Here is a 16,233-nt window from a genome sequence, read left to right as displayed (position 1 = left end):
AAATGCTATTTTTTTTTATGGATTTTTATTTAATTATACGTTGCGGCTCAGGGCTTCCGTATGTGACAGCGGAATTAATACCGCCGATTTTTAAGACGGCGGATTATTCCTTGGTAGCTCCTGATTCACTCCTCAACAGATTTATTTATTTCAAATCACATTTGGACCCCATTTCTTATTGTTAATATATGTATTTATTTTGTGTTGTCATACTTCATGCTGTTAATTTTCCCCCTTTAATATGTGTTGGGCTATGTTTGATTGTTATTATGTTGTAATGTTTAAATAAATCTATGGTTTTATATATTTATATACCGTATATGGGGACAAAACGTTCCCAGAACAAAAAGTTCCAAATTGTGTAACTAAAACTAAAGAGGTTGTGCAATCAAAACGGCTGTTCTATCTAACGGTTCAATTTTTTTCTTGGGAGCTGCATAATTATGTTGGTTGACTCACTGTCCTGTGGCAAATTTCACAGATTTTAAATTATTTCCAATGAAACTTCACTGAAGCAGCCACACAAATCCTTTTGAAGTGAGAAAACAAACGTCAAAGAAAAAATCTGGAAAAACAAGAAAACCTGTGGATGAAGGTTAACTTTGACTTATATCTTTAACTTTATATATTATCTTTCTATATGTTAATCCATACAATAATGCTTATTACTATCAAACTTTTCATTTACATCTCTTGTGGTTCAGTTTAATACATTTGTCAATTTTTAATCCAGCTAATCTGAATAGTTAATTAATAAATCATTTGGAACATCTATACATTTCCACAGATATAGATTCGATAGAACTGCTTTTCAATTTCTGAATCTGATTTTTTTTTTCTTAAAGTCATCTGAGAATTTATCACTAAAAATTCTAGCTTTACTTATTCGCTTTACTATAATTTACACAAGTGATTAACTTTTAAAACTCTTAGTACAACACTCCAAAACTGATCATAGTTGTACCAGTATCATATATGATTCTAACAGAACTAAATCTGTGGTGACGTCACAATCGCACTGCATTGTGGGACATATAGGTGCCTGAAGTGTACATGAAGTAGACTCGCTCCCTCTGTCAAAATCAAGGGAACGAGGGTCTGTCCATATAAACTTCCCTCGTCCACTTCACGAAGTGGAGCGTTCTTCAAAATGGCGGCAGGAATTCCCCCGAGGGGAAGTGCTTAGGGAAGTTGCTAGTGCGTGTCTAAAAGTGGACTGTCTGGACCCCCTATGTTTGCGGTATATTCGTGGGTTTTCTCCAGTAAATTTTTTACTGGTCAAATCAGCGTACAGAGGGAGTAGCTGAGAACGATGACAATGAGGTTGTGCGCTAGTTTGAGTTTCGTCACGACCAAACGCTAGCGATTGGTTATGGCAGATCCAGAGTGACTCTGGGCAGATCCAATAGTTTAAAACTTCAACAGAGTACCCGCCTTCAAGGAAGTTAACGCTTGTCAATTGAGAGTGGCCAGACTTTCTGTACAAATTAAATTAACGAGAGTCGGCTATAAGTCAACACCATTGCAGAGTATTTTCTCTTTTAAACTGCAGTGAACCAAAGACAGTCTAAAAAACATAGTTTGAAATTGCTGGTGTTTCTGACGTCAAAAACTACCTTGTAACCAATCACATCAACGTGCCGACGGGCTTTAGCATATCATTAACTATGACCACTCTAAAGCAGTGAAGTCTCAACTGTAAAAAAAAAATCCCGTTAAAAAACGGTAAATCTCTGGTAGCAAAGTTTACAGACGGATTCCGTTAAATTACAGCAAATAACCATTTCACAAAATGACATGCAAAAACCGTACAAATACAGAATTTACTTTACAGTTACTTTACACACACAAACACGCACATGTAATGAATTGGAAACACTCGCTCTGCGCCAGTGGACGCGGACCGTTATGAATGCCTGTGCGGCAATGTGAAACAACGGCAAACACACACGCAATTTCTACGGTATTCTCGAAATATTTAAACTTAAAAATCCATAAAAAAAATAGCATTTCGAGATTCATTTAATTATACGTTGCGGTTCAGGGCTTCCGTATGTGACAGCGGAATTAATACCGCAGATTTTTAAGACGGCGGATTATTCCTTGGGAGCTCCTGATTCACTCCTCAACAGATTTATTTATTTTAAATCACATTTGGACCCCATTTCTTATTGTTGATATATGTATTTATTTTGTGTTGTCATACTTCATGCGGTTAATTTTCCCCCTTTACTATGTGTTGGGCTATGTTTGATTGTTATTATGTTGTACTGTTTAAATAAATCTATGGTTTTATATATTTATATACCGTATATGGGGACAAAACGTTCCCAGAACAAAAAGTTCCAAATTGTGTAACTAAAACTAAAGAGGTTGTGCAATCAAAACGGCTGTTATCTAACGGTTCAATTTTTTTCTTGGGAGGTGCATATGTTGGTTAACTCACTGTCCTGTGGCAAATTTCACAGATTTCAAATTATTTCCAATGAAACTTCACTGAAGCAGCCACACAAATCCTTTTGAAGTGAGAAAACAAACGTCAAAGAAAAAATCTGGAAAAACAAGAAAACCTGTGGATGAAGATTAACTTTGACTTATATCTTTAACTTTATATATTATCTTTCTATATGTTAATCCATCTTTTAACTTTTTCAGATTTATTTATTTTGGTATTACTAATGATAAACTGTCAAAATGCTTGGTCCTAACTACAAAAGAATCATCTAAAATTGGAAAAAAGCTGTTAAATTTCTTCTTCAAATAATTAAAAACATATATTATAGATGTACATATCCTAAATAGGGGATTGTTTCACCAAGTCCTAAAACACAACTGAATAATAATATTATTATTAATAATTAATTTGTACATTACATATTCATTTACAATACGTACATTTTGTATATGTTTTAAGTATTTCATCTGCACATAACTTTGCTTTACAGTAATAATCAAGCTTTTCTAAACTGTAAAACTACTAGTTTCAGGTCATCAAAAATGCACGTTTACAGACATTCTAGCATATTTTCAATTATGTTAGTCCAGTACACACAATTGCAAAGTATCTTTTTCACTACACAAAATGAGTGTTTCATCGATATAAATGTTTAACTATATACAATAATGCTTATTACTATCAAACTTTTCATTTACATCTCTTGTGGTTCAGTTTAATACATTTGTCAATTTTTAATCCAGCTAATCTGAATAGTTAATTAATAAATCATTTGGAACATCTATACATTTCCACAGATATTGATTCGATAGAACTGCTTTGCAATTTCTGAATCTGAAAGAATTATTCTTAAAGTCATTTGAGAATTTATCACTAAAAATTCTAGCTTTACTTATTCGCTTTACTATAATTTACACAAGTGATTAACTTTTAAAACTCTTAGTACAACACTCTAAAACTGATCATAGTTGTACCAGTATCATATATGATTCTAACAGAACTGAATCTGTGGTGACGTCACAATCGTACTGCATTGTGGGACATATAGGTGCCTGAAGTGTACATGAAGTAGACTCGCTCCCTCTGTCAAAATCAAGGGAACGAGGGTCTGTCCATATAAACTTCCCTCGTCCACTTCACGAAGTGGAGCGTTCTTCAAAATGGCGGCAGGAATTCCCCCGAGGGGAAGTGCTTAGGGAAGTTGCTAGTGCGTGTCTAAAAGTGGACTGTCTGGACCCCCCATGTTTGCGGTATATTCGTGGGTTTTCTCCGGTCAATTTTTTACCGGTCAAATCAGCGTACAGAGGGAGTAGCTGAGAACGATGACATTGAGGTTGTGCGCTAGTTTGAGTTTCGTCACGACCAAACGCTAGCGATTGGTTATGGCAGATCCAGAGTGACTCTGGGCAGATCCAATAGTTTAAAACTTCAACAGAGTAATTGCTGGTGTTTCTGACGTCACAAACTACTTTGTAACCAATCAGACTGCTTTAATTTCACAATAGTTTGTGAACACAAACTAACTAGTTGAAATATGTCATCTAACTTTTTAAACGTGCAAATAAAACTCGCGAAATGCATGTTCTCTTCTGTTTACAACTTAATTAGTTTAACATTTAATTAAAGTATATGGCTATATATAGGCTATATATAGGCTATATATATATATATATATATATATATATATATGCTTTAATTAAATGTTAGTGGCTTTTGGTTTGTGGTTAGTGACATTTAATTAAAGTATATAGGCGCTATATATATATATATATATATATATATATATATATATATATATATATATATATATATATATATATATATATATATTAGGGCTGTCAAAAGATTAATCGTGATTAATTGCATCCAAAATAAAAGTTTGTGTTTACATAATATATGTGTGTGTACTGTGTATAATTATTTATATATATATAAAACACACACAATCATGTATATATTTAAGAAAAATTGGTTATATTTATACATAAAATATTTATATATAATATAAATTATATAAATGTATATACAGTATATAAATGCAAATATTTCTTAAATATATACATGAATGTGTGTGTATTTATTTATACATAATAATTATACACAGTACACACATATATTATGTAAACACAAACTTTTATTTTGGATGCGATTAATCACGATATATATATATATATATACGCTTTAAATGTTACTCTAATTACGTTGTATACAGAAGAGAACATGCATTTCACAAGTTTTATTTGCACGTTTAAAAAGTTAGATGACATATTTCAACTAGCTAGCTTGTGTTGGCAAACCATCGTGAGCATTCTTTCGAGATATGAACCGCGTACATGTGGCATCACATGGGGCAGGGCAATGCAAACCTCCAAACTCCACCTGAGTCTGCTTCACCCGATGCCTTTATGTCTGATGCCGTTTCGTCCGATGCCTTTTAGTCTGAGTCCGTTTCGCCCGATGCCTTTATGTCATATGCCTTTTTGTCTGAGGCTGTTTCGTCTGTTCCCTAATTGTACGAGACCTGACACCTGACATTGTTTTTCCTGAGACCTGAAGCTTTTCAGTAAACTTCATGTCTGCTTCTATAGTTTTCACAAAGGTTCTTAGATGAGGCAACACCTCTAACGGTCTTGAAGCAACCTCCACATTTCCCACCCATCTGTGAGAGCCGAACTTCTTTGGAACCAGTTATTGTGACATAATCATCCCTTCGTGCAGATGTATCGTGAAACAGGCGATAAAATGCAAGTAACTGGTTGTCAATGTGCCAATTAGTTTCAAGGAAGGCGTTTCGAAATGCATTGTGTACACTATGTAAGGAACATGTCCCAATATCAATCAGTTGTTTGTCTGTACATTCAGCCAATACTTTGATCTGAAAAATCCCGGTAGAATTTAACGTTTACATTGGGCCCATCCATCTATATCTGAAGAAGATTACTCAAATCAAGCTCTTCTATCAGGTGTTTGAAATGTTCCAGACAGTTCTCTAACTTACCATGCCCCATAAAGGCAGAATCCAAGTAGTGTGAGGAGACCTTGCTTGCAACAGAATCCAGAAACCTAATGTGCACATCCATCTGCTTCAGCTGAAGTTGCTTGTTAAGCGATTCATCAAACAGCAAGACATACCCTGAATCTGTTTTCACTTTTTCCAGCAGTTGCAGCTTCACATAAGGAGCAATGCCATAACTAACCATGTAGGATGTCTTCTTTTCACCACAAGCAAACGATTTTAGTATCACACTAGCTAAGTTTCCATCCACTTGTCAATCGAATGATCTGAAGTTCGGTAAAAAAACGCTTGCGAATAAAGCTGGTGAAAGTGTGTTTCCATCCAACGGCTTTAAAGCGTATAAAAACCTGTGCGTAATGAGTGTGTTTCCATTTTAAGGTGTTTCCATTCATTTTCGCACAGAATCGCACAACATTCAAGCCAACATTTGCGAACAAAGTTTTGCAAGACAAAATGCAATTCATTATTTATCCGGCAAATAACGTTTTCATCAGCGTTTATCGCATAAGCCATATATCGATCAAGATAAAATCCGATGAGACCGAACGCATTTCATTTGAGTTGATATTCATGAAATTCAATAGAATGGAAACATAGCTACTGTCGGGAAACATTAGCTGGAATAACGTGGAATTATCCTCAGCACTCTTGTTGGAATAGTGGGATGTAACACTCTTTAAAGTCCAAAGAATTTCAGCCCGCCAAGTATCATTGTTTCTGACCCAAGAATCCAAGTCTCCAGATGTTCCACAAGGTTGAGGGTTCTGCAAAAGATGTACAAATGAAATTACACCAAATGTTATGTTACTCAGTTATGACATTTTTAATGCAAATATGACATTGTTTGAGATGTTTTTGTTATGACAACTTGACATAAACCAATACATCATAACCTGTCAGTGTCTTTGTCATGACAATTTGACATTACCAAGACAACATAACCTGTCTTAAATATGTCATAAACATGACATAGCAGATTAATTATCAAACTTAAGAAACTACTTAGCTTAATGGATTGAATTTGTCATTAAAATTACATTTTAATGACAAGTTAAATGTGTACCACTGTAGTTGAGGTCAAGAAAAACATTCATGACACAGTTATAATGTCCTCATGACAGCCGATGTCAAAACCAACCACATGACAATTTAATGTAATGTTAACCCATAAAGCTAAGTGGTTTCTTAAGTTTGATAATTAATCTGCTATGTCAAGTATAGGGCTGTAACGATTAATCGCGATTAATCGAAATCCAAAATAAAAGTTTGTGTTTACATAATATATGTGTGTGAATTGTGTATAATTATTTTGTATATATAAATACACACACATGCATGTATATATTTGAGAAATATTTGCATTTATATACTGCATATATATTTTTATATGATTTATATTATATATAAATAGAACTATTTTATATATAAATAACACATTTTTATTAAATATATACATGCATGTGTGTGTATTTATATATACAAAATAATTATACACAATACACACACATATATTATGTAAACACAAACTTTTATTTTGGATTTCGATTAATCGCGATTAATCGTTACAGCCCTACAAGTATGACATATTTATGACAATTTATGTTGTCTTGGTATTGTCAAGTTGTTCAAGACATCTCAATATCATATTTGCATTAAAAATAATTGCATAATTGAACGAATGACACTTAATGACAGTTGTCATAAACGTGTATAAAACCTCCTTCATATTCATGACATATGTCATGTCATGATTATGAAAGTGTCATGTCAGTCTTATGCACACCCCTTCAAGTAAAGTGTTACCATGCATTCTAATGCCTTGCTTGCACTAAAACTATTGTTTATATTGTAAAAATTGTTTATCACTCAAATAACAGATATAAGATATCCAAAATACAGTATACAACTTATTACATAATGTATATTAAAGTTACTTTGAGCACAAAAAACCTTTGTGAAAAGCATACATTTTAATGTTGTAGGGGGAAAAAATGGACATGACAAATAAATGTATTAAAATATAGATTCATTCTTATTAAAGCTACAAATGTTATTCATTCAAGAGCAGTGAGTGATTTTATCTTTTTCTTTTGTTCTTTGATTAAAATGAATGATACAGACAGCAGTGGGTTTATTAGACTGCTGTTTCTTTAAGACCTGACGCACATGTCGCGGATCTGACACAAATCCGGTTTTCTTACAGCTCTTCACCTTCATTTAAGACTTTGAACATCATTTAAGACTGTGCTTACAAAGATACTCATTTTGACAATTTTCTGTTTCGTCCTCAAGTAGGCCTAATCAATACGGTATGGCGCGCATTGTCTGAGAAAAATCGGCTTTTCTCTCGGTGGGTGAGAGTCGGGTGTGTGAAAAGAATGCCGCTTCAGAGAGTGCTGCTTCAGAAACTAATTGATTTCTTGGCTATAATCGTGCTTGAAAAGCACTTAAGTGAATGAGAGCATGCTATAACGCAAACCAAAGAATACCAGAAAAAAACGGATGGTGCTTTAATTAAACAGAAAATATGAATCACAAAAATCAAATGCTTACCTGTTGCTTTGGGACTGTGGGGGTGAAATATTTTCGGACGGATGGTGGTCCAGTAGTGCGTGCAACTGCACTGACATGACGCTCCCCTTGCATGTGACTCTTTTCAGTGCCGTTTCGCCCATGTTTGAAATCTCAAGGGATTTGTGTCATATTTTACAATGTGCACGATGCACAATTCCTTGGTCTTCAAGAAGCCAATTTTTATATGGCTCCTTTTCCAGCCATACTGGATTAAATTTCCACTTCCCCGGCATTTCTGCGTCTTTACCATTTCGTGTGCTCCAGGTGAGTGACGTCAGAATGAGCGAGTTAACGAGAGGCGGGTAGCAGAAGGGGGGAGGGGTGGGCTGAGGCATTCATTTTGAGCGAAAAGACCGTATTTATCGTATTTATGTTTTATTGAAAAAAATAAACACTTCAAAATTACTTTATAAATTCACATATATTGTCTTTAAATAATTCAAGCACTTTTTAAGAACCTCGTCATTAATATGACTGTTTTCAAGGGGTTTCAAGGACTTACATTTCAAATTCAAAAAGTCAAATTCAAGAACTTCAAGCACCTTGTACGAACCCTGTAGTAGTGATAGGAAAAGCCATGTTTCTAAATTACAGAGCCTATTTACAAAAAAACAGAAACAATAGATGGGTGGAATCTAACACAATCGAATCAAAACCAAACCTTGTGCACACTTTTAGTAGCCTAGAAATCTAGACGCACCCTAGCGGCAGCAAAATGTATTTTGCATTTTGTCGTGTATAGAGTAGGCGGGGGCGGGCTTAACATATGACGACAGAGTTGCCACTTGAAAACAAAGAATGGCGGCTGCGGATGGAGAACAGCGGTCTTTCGAATCGGCTTTGGCCACGACTCTGGAGGACTTGATAAAAGAGCAAAGAACAGCATTTAACCCTCTGGGGTCGGCAATCACGCCGGCGTGATCTGCTTGCTTTTTTTCTTATCAGTGCAAAAGATATTCAAAATACTCTGTTGGTTTTGATCCTACATTTAAGTGTTTTACATCATTCGATCCAGTTAAGTTTCTATTTTTTTTATGTATACTCACAATAAAAACAAAGTGTTGTGTCTTTCGCCAAATAAAGAAAAATAAACATGATGCGAGTTCTGCCTTCTCTCTGTCAGGGAAGTCCATTCTGAAACGCGTCCGAAAATTAACTGTAACTCAGCGAATACTTGTCACTCAGGAACGAGAGATATGTCTTTATGAAGCTAGAATTCTCTTCTTTTAAATGAAGTAATTTATTTTAAAAAACACATATTCTTAGTTTATGTAATCCGTTTGAAACCAAGTATTTCGTTCTCCCTTCATTATTTTTAATGAGCTGAGGCCGACACGCCCCCCGGCGCTATTCACATGCTAATAGTTTAGGTGATCTATACGCCTCGCACACGCCCTCCGATCAATGTCATGAAAAGACGCAGTTTCTTCGTCAGTGTAATGCTGAAGCTGAGGCAGAGGGATCCATTTGCAAGACTTTATTAACACAAACAAGAGACACAGGCAGGCAGACATCAACAGATAGCAGCAGAAGTCAGAGGGACAAACCAATACTCAAAGTCGGATACAGGCAAGGATCGGGGCAGGCAGCAAAGGTTCACAGAGTCCAGGATACAGGCAAGGATCAAGGCAGGCAGCAAAGGTTCACAGAGTCCAGGATACAGGCAAGGATCAAGGTTCAGAATAACGCGGAAAACAGGAGAGTATGCTTGGTAATGTCTGCTGAGCAAATCAAGACTTCGCACAGAACAACTGAAGACACAGTCAATATAAAGGGGGAGATAATGATGAACAGGTGATGGTGATAATGATGGAGGGAGTGCTGGGAAGTGTAGTTCTAATATTCAGGAGAGAGGGAGCGAATGAAACCAGAGGGTGGCGTAAGAGAGCGTTCTATGACAGAGCCCCCCCCCTGCGAGCGGCTCCGGAAGCGAGGGTCTGACCCGCGTCGGGGTCTACCACGGGGTCTTGGTGCAGGCCGGTCCGGATGATCACGGTGGAAAGTTGTGAGTAACGTAGGATCTAGAATATCTTGGGTTCTGACCCAAGAACGTTCCTCTGGACCGTATCCCTCCCAGTCAATGAGGTATTGTAATGACCCGCCGCGGCGTCTGGAGTCCAGAACCTCTCGCACCCGGTAAGCCTCTGCACCGCCGACTTCAATAGGAGGGGCCTGTATGGGAGCGATCTCCTCCTGGACCACCTCTCTCCTGGGAGCCGTAGCGGGTCTGAAAAGAGAGATATGAAAAGTGGGTGAGATGCGGTAATGAACAGGAAGATCCAAACGGAATGAGACAGGAGTAATCTGACGGAGGATCTTGAAGGGACCAATGAATCGAGGGGAAAGTTTTTTGCTGGGGAGCTTTAGACGGAGGTCTCTAGCTGAAAGCCACACCCATTGGCCGGGTCTATATTGGGGTCCGGCGCGCCTTCTTTGATCTGCGTGCCGCTGGTAGTGACGAATGGCCCGTTGTAAGTGAACATGAGCTGAGTCCCATGTTGCCTCACTTTGCCGTAACCATGAATCCACAGTGGGGAGATTGGAAGGTTCTCCTGCCCAAGGGAACAGAGGAGGTTGAAATCCTAACACACATTGAAACGGGGTCAGACCCGTGGCCGGTTTTACCAAAGAATTCTGCGCATACTCCGCCCAGACCAAGAAGCGACTCCAGTCATGTTGATTCTGGTGACAATAGGTACGAAGAAAACGAAGGAGATCCTGATTGAGTCTCTCTACCTGCCCGTTGGACTGAGGATGGTAGCCAGAGGTGAGGCTCACATTAATGTGCAACTTAGAGCAAAGCTCCCTCCAGACTCGAGATGTAAACTGGGGACCGCGGTCCGAGACAATATCCTCAGGGAGTCCAAACAGGCGGAACACATGATTCAGAAGGGCTTCAGCAGTTTGTAGAGCAGTGGACAGGCCAGCCAGTGGGATGAAACGGCATGATTTAGAAAACCGGTCTACTACAGAGAGTATGGTGGTGAAACCTTGAGAGAGTGGTAAATCAGTAACAAAGTCCACTGCCACATGTGACCAGGGTCGTTGAGGAACGGGTAGAGGTTGTAGGAGACCGGCTGGTTTCTGATGAGAGGACTTAACAGTGTTGCATGTGATACATTGGTGGATGAAAGTTATGATGTCAGATTGTAGAGATGGCCACCAGAATCTGTTGGAAACTAGCTGATGAGTCGCAGTGATTCCCGGATGTCCTGCGCTGGGGGTGCAGTGAACCCACTGAAGAACACTGTGACGGAGATCAGGAGGAACAAAGAGGCGGTCTGCGGGGCATTCAGGCGGAGCAGGATGTCCCTGTTGTGAAGCAGTGACTTCGGTGATTATATCCCACTGTACGGGTGCAACAATGAGCGAGGATGGTAGAATAGACTCTGGTCTGGAGAGTTCGTTAGGACTGTCGTACTGGCGAGACAAAGCATCTGCCTTCCCGTTCTTGGATCCTGGTCTGTAAGTGATCTTGAAGTTAAATCGGGAGAAGAACAGAGACCAACGGGCCTGACGGGCATTCAGACGCTTAGCAGAACGGATATACTCCAGGTTTTTATGATCGGTGAGTACAATGAAAGGTTGGCGCGCGCCCTCCAGCCAGTGTCTCCACTCCTCAAAAGCTGCCTTCATAGCCAGAAGCTCTCGATCACCCACATCATAATTTTGCTCAGCAGAATTGAGTTTGCGGGAGAAGAACGCACAAGGAAACATCTTGGCCGGACCTCCGTGACGTTGAGAGAGAATGGCACCAACTCCTGTGTTTGAAGCATCCACTTCAACGATGAACTCCCTCTCCGGATCAAGGTGATGCAGAATGGGCGCGGTGGTGAAACTCGCCTTAAGCCGCTCAAAGGCCGTTGTGCATTCAAGAGACCACCGGAATTGCTTCCCCCCCCCCCTGGAGAAGGGATGTGAGAGGGACCACAATAGTACTGAAATTACGAATAAATCTACGATAGAAATTTGCAAATCCCAGAAAGCGCTGTAATTCCTTAATAGATGTGGGTTGGGGCCAGTTCACCACGGCTTGGACTTTGCTGTCATCCATGAAAACCCCATCTGCACTGATAATGTATCCCAGGAAAGCGATTCGGGTCTGGTGAAATTCGCACTTCTGAATTTTGGCATAGAGTTGGTTGTCAATTAAGCGCTGAAGGACGGCTCGAACATCCCTGATGTGTGCCTCGAGAGTCTCAGAATAAATGAGGATATCATCAATGTAGACTATAACTGTATGGTTCAGCATGTCTCGGAAGATCTCATTGACGAATGCCTGGAATACGGAGGGACTATTGGAAAGTCCGAACGGCATAACCCGGTACTCATAGTGACCGGAAGTTGTGGAGAAAGCTGTCTTCCACTCGTCACCCTCACGAATACGAATGAGGTTGTACGCATTCCGTAAATCCAGCTTTGTGAAGTACCGGGCTGTGCGAAGCATCTCCAGGGCAGCGGGGACTAACGGCAGAGGATATCGATACTTGATAGTCACCTCATTGAGACCCCGGAAATCAATGCACGGCCGAAGCCCACCGTCCTTCTTCTTAACGAAAAAGAACCCCGCTGAAGCTGGTGAGGTGGAAGGAGTGATGAAACCCTTAGCGAGCTGTTCCTCGATGTACGTCTTCATTGCTTCGGTCTCCGGCTGAGATAAAGGATACACTCTCCCGCGCGTTGGAACAGCCCCAGGTAAGAATTCGATAGCACAGTCTCCTGCTCGATGTGGAGGTAAGTGAGAAGCTTCACTCTCGCTGAACGCCCGGGCTAAATCATGGTATACCTCAGGTAATTCTTGAAGATCCGATTCTCTCACAGATTCATGAATCGTTTCCGGACCCTGGACCGCAGACATGCAGTTCTCCCGACAGAAATGGGACCATTGAGAAATCCTCCTCTCAGACCAGGAAATGAGTGGATTGTGACGTTCCAGCCATGGAAATCCCAAAATCACCGGGTAATGAGGTGAGTTGATTGTGTATAGTTGTATTCTCTCTGTGTGCTGAGGTCCCACATTGAGAGTGAGGGGTTGCGTGATGTACTGCGCCTCTCCTGTCCCCAGAGGGCGCCCGTCCAGTGCAGTCATGGCAACTCGAGACTCACAAGGAACAAGAGGCAAAGAATGAGTTTGTGCAAACGTTAGATCCATTAAATTCCCCGCAGCACCGGAGTCAATTAAAGCCCTCGTCTCAACCGTCTCTCCATTCCAAATTAACGAAACTTTCAAGATAAGAGAATGAAAGGAAGGAATTTTGGGACTCACCGCAGTAGATTCAGAGGATGCGGCCGTCGGAGGTGATCTCATGGGAGGTCTCACAGGACAAGCGGCTCTCAGATGACCAGGTTGAGCACAATACATGCATAAATTCAGACGTCTCCTCCTATCACGTTCGGCCATGGAGATGTGCGTGACACCGATCTGCATAGGTTCAGATTCAGGGATGACAGAGGGGAAACTGAATAGACCTGTTCTGTGCGATGGACGACGAGCCCGGATGAGATGATCTAAACGAATGGCGAGTTCCATGATCTGATTGAGACTTTTTCCATCATCACGGCATGCCAGCTCTCCTTGGAGATCCGAATTGAGTCCTTTACGATATAAGAGTGTAAGTGGTCCGTCACCCCAACCTGTTTGTGCAGCGAGCGTTCTGAAAGTGAGCGTGTAATCCGCCGCTGATGAGTTAGCCTGGCGTAATGACAGAAGCAGTTCCCCTGGGTCCTTTCCTCCCGCAGGATGTTCAAACACCTCTCTGAAATGAGTTTTAAACACCTCATAGGTGAGAGAGGAAAGCTGACCTCCAGTCCACATCGATGTTTCCCATTCCAGCGCCCTTCCCGTCAGAAGCGAGCATACGAAAAAGATTCGGCTCTGGTCGGTATGGTGCTCTCGGGACTGACTGAAATAGATCTCACATTGCAATAAAAATCCTTTACAGGTGACCGGTGATCCATCAAACTTCTCAGGTAATGACATTCTGGGATTACCAAAAGGGGGACTCCCGGCTGGCGGAGAAGGATCGGGTGTAGCGGGTGCCGGCTGCGGGGCTAATGCCTGCACAGACCTCACAAGCTCTTCGGTGAGTGAAGTTAGTTTAACCAGCTGTTGACGATGAGAGACCAGCTCAGAAGCTTGCGCTGAGACTTCATTGGCCAAGTGAAGAAAGTCTGCTGGATCTTGGGCAGGCGAAGTCTTCTGTAATGCTGAAGCTGAGGCAGAGGGATCCATTTGCAAGACTTTATTAACACAAACAAGAGACACAGGCAGGCAGACATCAACAGATAGCAGCAGAAGTCAGAGGGACAAACCAATACTCAAAGTCGGATACAGGCAAGGATCGGGGCAGGCAGCAAAGGTTCACAGAGTCCAGGATACAGGCAAGGATCAAGGCAGGCAGCAAAGGTTCACAGAGTCCAGGATACAGGCAAGGATCAAGGTTCAGAATAACGCGGAAAACAGGAGAGTATGCTTGGTAATGTCTGCTGAGCAAATCAAGACTTCGCACAGAACAACTGAAGACACAGTCAATATAAAGGGGGAGATAATGATGAACAGGTGATGGTGATAATGATGGAGGGAGTGCTGGGAAGTGTAGTTCTAATATTCAGGAGAGAGGGAGCGAATGAAACCAGAGGGTGGCGTAAGAGAGCGTTCTATGACAGTCAGATTCACGGATAGTTCATCGCATTTTTAGGATGGCACGCTTCTCCGGTAAAGTCGTCCTCCAGATGATTATGGACAGCGAGGAAGAATTCACCTTTTCCTCAGAGAAAGATCGCATCAGACGAAGAACGCCTCCATTTTCAAGAGCGAATTGATCCCACAGAGGATACAAGTTCGAGTAAGTTGTTTAGTGTTATATAATTCTTTTTCTGATTATATAGAACTCATGAATTTTCAGACTATATTTTGCTTAGTTTTGGTTAGCTTTTGACATCTTACAGGAAAGATTACCTTACAATATCCCTAACATTCGTGTATATGGTCGTGTAAACTGTTTCAATGTGATATTACTCTCTAAACATATTTGTATTATATTTCACTCCGTTTTGATTAGCTTATGACACTGATTATCATGCAAAAAATACTGACTTTTGCGTAATGTAGCTTATTTGCGAATATCTGCTTAGGTGTAAATATGATTACATGCAAATATATCAGCCTCCGCTAAAATGTGATAGGCCTCCTGTCTAAATACTAGACATTATATTTTTATAAATGTTCGGTTTTGGTTAGCCTATGACACTTATCTTGCTAAAATATTGCCACAGATGATTGTGAATATGGTCTTTATGGCCATCAACAGATACTCGCGCTGACGCGATCTATGGCCCATAAATAGATATTTCTCCGTCCTATGGCCCATTAACAGATATATAGACTACAAGCATTGTGCGTCCATACCGATTAATTGCCCATATTTGGATAATCTATGCTAACAGTTGTTTTAATTTTTTTTAGGAATGTGTCTGCATCACGCTCTCCTTGTCCAGCACCGCAGAGGGGCACGCACGTGTCGTTCAGTTCTCAATCGAGAATGATAGTAAGTGCACAGACGTAATATTTTACTGATGAAATGTAATTGTTTACATCGTCATAATATACAATTAGGGCCTAGCTATTCTTGTGTGAAATTACAAAAACTGTTGTCTTTTTTTTAATCCATGGCCATTAGTGATTGATAATGATAATAATACAGTTTCTTTGATTGTGTTATCAACTGATGTGACAATGAACATGTCCAAGCACCTGTCCCCAAGAGAGCCAAGGCAAACAAGCAACAGGTCCAAGTCCACCCTGTCATGGAAAACCGAGGCTGATGTTGACATGGTTCCACAGACTGCGCGATTCCTGCCCGCACGGGAAACTGGACCGCAACTGAGCTCTGTTGACTCACATTCGCCCATCGTTTGTAACATATACACTACCTTTCTTTCTTTTTTTGAAAGGATGTGTTAAGTTATATTGTTAGGAAAGATTTCTATTTTGAATAAATGCTTTTTTTAATCAGTGAATCCTGAAAAAAGTATCACAGGTTATAAAAAAATATTAAGCAGCACAACGGTTTCCAACATTGATAATACCTGATTATCAAATCATGATATTAGAATGATTTCTGAAGGATCATGTGACACTGAAGACTGGAGTAAGGATGCTGAAAATTCAGCTTTGATCAAATAAATA

The sequence above is a fragment of the Phoxinus phoxinus genome (genome assembly GCF_949152265.1).
Source record: "Phoxinus phoxinus genome assembly, chromosome: 7".
NCBI classification, from domain to species: Eukaryota; Metazoa; Chordata; class Actinopteri; order Cypriniformes; family Leuciscidae; genus Phoxinus; species Phoxinus phoxinus.
This window is presented reverse-complemented; position numbering follows the sequence as displayed.